Here is a 6,476-nt window from a genome sequence, read left to right as displayed (position 1 = left end):
AAGTGCACATGTACTGCCAGTTCCCTTTGTAAAGCCAGGTTTGGTGGGGCAGGGGAGGGGTGTTACTACCAGTATCCTTCTCGCATTTACCACATTACGGCAAGTTTTTCTAGATGTAAATACACTTTTTTTCTGAAGTGAGGAGCATTATTTGAGCCACTGATTGTCATAGTTTTTCAAAAAATAATCTCTGGGTCTTTTTTTTTTCTTTTTAAAAATTGTAAGGTTGATGTACAATAGTGTGTTTCAGGGGTACAGCATAGTGATCTGACAATCAAATAAATTACCAAATGATCATGACAAGTCCAGTAACCATCTATGTCTGTACAAATTATTACAGTACTATTGACTATATTCTTTATGCTGTATATTAATTACATCTCCGTGACTTACATAGTTTATAACTGGGAGTTTGTATCTCTCAATCCCCTTCACCTATTTCTCCCAGCCTGTTATCCTACCTCCCTTAAAAAATAATCATTTTTGATTGACTTTATTGTCCTTGTTAAAATTCAATTCAGTGAAATATCCCTGAAAACCAAAGTCCAAATATTGATCAATAAATAATTAGATGGTCGAAGGATTAAAATAAACTGAGGAGACAAAGGACACATGTATTGAATGGGTCCATTTCCACCCGGCAAAGGAGGAGAAATGTACCAGATGGCACACAGCATGTTAGAACTGAGAGGAACCCTAGAATCATTTCTGATGGGAAAAACACACATCAGGGGGCAACATCTCATACCTTGTTAGAGGCAGAGCAGGAGTAGAACCAAGAAATCCTGATTCTGAGGCCCTGTCTGTACATTCTGATGACTTAGTAAGCAGGAGGGACAACAGGGGAAGTCTCTTGTTAGGACCAGACAACGGTGGTTCTGCATGAATGCTGTAGTACGTTTATAGCTACAGAACAGAATACAGACTTCAGATAGAAGGCTGTTTTAAAATAATGTGGGTTTTTTTTCCCATGCTTTCCAATTACACACGTGATGATGAACAGCACCTTCAGAATCATCTTTTAAAATGGTGGCAAATAAACAAATACACACTTATATTACAATACGAATTCTTCTATTTTGGGAGTCAGCCACCAGAGGGCAACACATATTCTCTTTCTCTCTCTCTCCTCTTAAGATGAGCATGTTCCAATCTGTTAGTGAGATAACTTCCTGCTGGGGAGGATCGGGCTCTGTCTGCTTGTTCCCCCTGCCCTTGTGTTCCCTCCTGCCCTCCTCTGCTCTGGTCTGGGCTGTGTCAGAGCATTCCCTCTGGTCTCCTGGTTTCTAGTCTTCCACGGTGCTGCCAGAGAGGTATTTATGACTCCATAGCTTTCCTGTTTAAAATTCTTCAAGGGCATGGTCCCTTCTGGGATCTCGTGACATTTTGTACACGTCTCTATTTTAGCCATTTGTCATGTGAAACTGCGATGATTTATTTACATGACCACCTTCCACATGAGCATTCCCGAGGATGCGATCTTAACTCAATCATTTATTTGTTTTCGGTAGCCTTGACTTCAAACCTGATTAAATGAATAGCCAATCATAACTGAGGAACTCTATCATTCCTATACTATTCTGACACACGCATAGAAGTTCACTTGCTTTCTGTGCCCTGCCTCCGATTCACACGAGACCAAGGAGGGTCTGATTTGCTGCCTCAGTGGGGACACCCCTCGTTATATCCACTTCAGAAGGGCTCTGGCATTCATCATTACTTGAAACATATGTTAACATATTTTAAAATGTGAACACCTTAAGGGGGATTAGAGCAAGAAGGAGACCTGGACCAAGAGTGTGAAGACGCAAGATGCTGGGAGATTTAGGGGGTGGTGGTACAAACACAGTGTCCCAGGGGAGGTTTCCAACAAAACACTGAGACATCACAGTCAAGATAGTGCTGGTCTTGATTGCACCAGTGGTATCCACTCATCGACCACTCTGACACCAGCAGTCTGTTTTGCTAACCCTTGAACAAAACAACTAAGATAAATGGTTGATTTAAAATGTTCCAGTTCTAGGGACAGGGGAATAGCTCAGTGGTAGAGCACATGCGTACCTCCCTCAAAAGAAAAAAATAAAAAAATAAATAAATATTACCCCCCCAAATATAATTCAAGAATAAAAAGAAATAAGTCTAAATTTATAAAAATTGTGCTAATGACTAATTCTGTAAAATAAATTAGTACATGGGATATAAAAAACAAAGACAAGAAAATAAATGCCCTGACATTACTGAGAAAAAATAAATAAATAAATAAAATGTTCCAGTTCTAGAAATAGACTCACAGACATAGAAAATAAACTGTGCTTACCAGGGGGTAAAGGGTTGGGAGAGAGGGTTAGATTAGAAGTTTGGGATTAACAGACACATATTACTATATATAAAATAGATAAACAATAAGGACCTACTGTATAGCATAGGGAACTGTATTCAATTTCTTGTAATGAGTTGTAGTGGAAAATAAACAGAAAAAAATGTATGTATATGTATAACTGAGTCACTTTGCTGTATACCTGAAATTAACATTGTAAATCAACTACACTTAATTTAAAAAAATAAGAATTGGAAAAAAAAATCATCAGAGAAAAAAACAGTTCTGGTTCTTTTTATGTGGGAACACACACATGATAAAAAAAGAAACTAAAGTGGTCCAAAAGGATAAAATAGAATTTTATTTTACAAAGGACAGCCAAAGATCTCTTATGTTCTCTTTCTTCTTCCTTAGTTTTTGTTTTTCCTCATTGAAAATACTCCCTCCCCCCAGTGATTGAAACTATTTTCAAAGGGATTGGTCTATAATCATCGTAGTTTTATAAGCTTCCTGAACAGAATTTTAAAGAGGTCATATCTAAAATGTGGTCAGTGTTACTTATATTTGTAACTTATATACATATATATATACATATATATAACTTATATATGTGGTTACTTATATTTATACACATCCTTCTCAAATCTGGGTTTACGAAACTCATCAGTACACTCATTGACATCTGTAGGGAGCAGCTGGTATAGGGTGTAGGTTGTAAATTAGCGTGATAGGCAAATCAGATGCCCAGTATTTGCACCAATTAGCTGCAAAATGAAAGCTAGATCGAAACCCTCAAGAGTGTCTTGAGTTTGCAAACTTTTCACATCTTTCTGGCCAATGATGTCCAGGGCGAAAAAGAAAAAATCTGGGATTGAACAAGATGATTATTCTGTTTTGTCTAAACATGGAAACTATGCCTAGACTTCTCTGAGTTTAGAAGAATAGGTGAAAGTTATTGCTGTATCTAAATAAGTCCCAACTGGAGAAGATCTTGAGACAAAAATATTTTCATGGAATGCTGACATTTCAAAGATGTCCTATGAAGAGACCTCTATTTTGGATTTGATGATTACTTAATACCGACTCTATTTTGAAGATGTAAATTTTTAAAGGGTGTTGACAATGTAAATATTTCTTAACGTGATCCCTATTGTATTATTTTTAAAAAGCTGTGGAAATGGAAAAAAGATTCCAGATGACAGGCATACAAAAGCTTTGGGGAAAATCCAGTGTTTCAAAGGCATGTGATACAAAGATTCAAGACAACATATTTTGAGCCACAAACCAAAAGAACCCAATGCATAATGGGATTTTTAAGACAACTTGAGGGTTCCGTGTCACATTGACCTATATGGTTGTCATTCAAGACAAGAATGTTTGGCCTGATGCCATGTGCAGAGAGGCCCCCAGTTAATATTGTTGCTGGGGACAAAACTTTATGGAGAAAAAGGGAATTTTGTGAATGAAGAAAAATAAATTTGTTAGGCAACATGTCCAAATGTCTTAAATAACTTTAGAATATTTTTTGAAATACAGATAACCAATTCTCATAATAACCTGTAATGGAAAATGATCTGACTATATATATTTCTGAATATATATATGTATATATACGTATATATATACATATATATAACTGAATCACTTTGCTGTACACCTGAAAAGTTGTGAATCAACTATTCTTCAATTTAAAAATTAAAAAATAAAGATAGCTGATTAAAATATTTTCTTCAAGTACACAATATGAATTTGAAGTGATGATCTGAGCAAATAATTTAGTTCATTCTGGCCTAAACCATTTCAGATAGAAATAAAAATTGAATTTCAATAACCTTTCATTTACACACAATGTTCAGTGATTCACCTAAACCTGGTAAAAGGATGTGTTCTAGATAATTATTCAGACTCAGTGCGGCATTATTTACTATGATTTCTGAATGCTCACATGTTGACTATTCTTGAAGAAATGGTTCCAAGTTAGATTCTTCCACTGGGATTCCTTTCTTTGAGGGAGCATCTCTTTTGTTCCAGTGTTTACACAATGTTTACATAATGCCTGGCTATTTCTACATTTGAAGTGAGCAAAGTTTGTCGTAGAGGAGTCCAGAATGAGAAAAACAAAGATAGTTTGAAAGGCATACTCCTTTGGACTTTGCACTGGATTTCCTTTTCTGACGATGTCCAGCCGGCCAAACTTTCAACCCTGTTTTGTCTCCTCTAATTTTGTATGGGATGAAGGAACTGAGAAGGTGGTTGACAAAGAGCTGGACTGGAAGTTGGCAGCTAAGTGAAGCAGGGGGACCTCCCCTGCTCAGGGAAGCTGCCTTTCTTTCACCACGAGACGTGGAGCCTCCCTGCAGGCAGATCCTACACAGGGCTGTTTTAATTCTTACTGATGTGGGAAGATTCCCTTCCCCTTGTGGCTTCCACTCCATTGCGTCTTCTCCAAATCTCTCCACTTAGCTTTAGACAAACTTGCAATGATGAGCTGCACAGAACTCCAAAGTTCAGAGTTCACCACCCTACCTGGTGGTGCTGGAATGACAGACAGAACTGCCCTCTGCAAGGGAGGGAGGGAAATCGGCCAAGTGCTAGGCATCAGTTTCCCCACATTGTGGTGTGTGGGCTTTCTCTGGGACAGCCCCTGCCCAGATAGACACATACGCCTCTCTTTACATAGAAAGATGGTAGTCCCCGGACCCAGCACAGACTCATGGAAACAGGCTGAGGAGGAGCATCACATAGCAGGAACTATGAAAAAAACTTGCAGCTTTTCTTTCCTTTCATTTTCTTTTCTTTTTTATTTTCTTTCCTTCCTTCCTTTTTTTCCCCTTCTTTCCTTCCCTCCTTCCTTTTCTTTTTTGCACAGTAGACCTTGCAGAAGCGGAAGTGCTTCCATGGAGAAAAACAATCCTAGCAGATGTGAGGTTGGGAAGTTAGTCAACAATGATTTTATTCACCTTTCAATTACTGAATTAAAAAAATATTTCATGAGGGGCCCCCTTTTGTTGCCAGACCACTGTCTAGGACCTAGGACTCCAGTAATAAAAGACTGAATCCCTGCTGTCATGGAATTTACATGTATATGCATTTATTTACACATATTATTACTTATATATAATAATGCATATATTACTTTGTATAACATATAAATTATATATTTATATATATGTGATATTCCAGTAATAGAGATGGACAATAACCAAGTATTCCATTAAACAAATAAACAGACCACATAAGTTCAACTCATGTTAGATGCTGTGAAATAAAATAAAGCAGCACTGGGGAATAAAGAGTAATGTGTATGTGCTGATTTGATTAGCAGTCAGGGAAGGCTCTCAGGAGGAGGTGACATTTCAACAAAGCACTTGGAATGAGGGATAAACAAGCCATGTGAGTGATTCATCAATAAAACTGGGGAGTCATTTTCTTTTCCACCAGATCAGGATGGAGGTTATCCCAAGAACTGGGACCACAGCCCCACTTGTGGAATTACAGAGAGACCAAGGAATTAGATATCCTCTGCAGCCACACAGGTTGTGGGGGGGACCAATGTCACAGCTGTGGCTGGGCTGGGAGGGCTGGGTCTGAGATGGTGTGAAGGGGTAGCAATGTCTCAGTTTCCCATGGAGCTGCAGCCCAGTCTGCAAGCTGGGCTGGGGGTATCAGGAGCATAGCTGACCCTGGACAGCCAGGGCATGAGTTCCAGCACCGTCACTCACCAGCTGGGTGGCCTGGGCACATTATCTAACATCTCTCTGCATTGATTTCTTTATCTGGAGAATGGGGTTAAAGCAGATCCCTCTGTTACAAGGTCACTGTTAGGATTAACTGAGCTAATATATATATAGGGTCCTTAAGAAAGGGCCCAGCACATAATAAATTCTGTAGACATGTTGGCTGCTATTAAAGTATCATCCTCCTTCCAGACCCAGTCCTCTCCCCACTTTCCCACACTTGTACTCAAGAGGTTGATTAAGGAGCACCTACTGTAAAATCATTCTCTTAGGTGCTGTCTTAGCAACTGTCACTTCCCCCATCACTGACAGCATGAGACTGTGACTCTGAGAGTTCTGAGTACCTCGTCCCACTGCACCCACAACTGCAATCAGAGTTTATTGACGGAGGCATGTTCTTTGCTTTCTGGTTTACAATCCAT

The sequence above is a fragment of the Camelus ferus genome, chromosome 35, assembly GCF_009834535.1.
Source record: "Camelus ferus isolate YT-003-E chromosome 35, BCGSAC_Cfer_1.0, whole genome shotgun sequence".
NCBI classification, from domain to species: domain Eukaryota; kingdom Metazoa; phylum Chordata; class Mammalia; order Artiodactyla; family Camelidae; genus Camelus; species Camelus ferus.
This window is presented reverse-complemented; position numbering follows the sequence as displayed.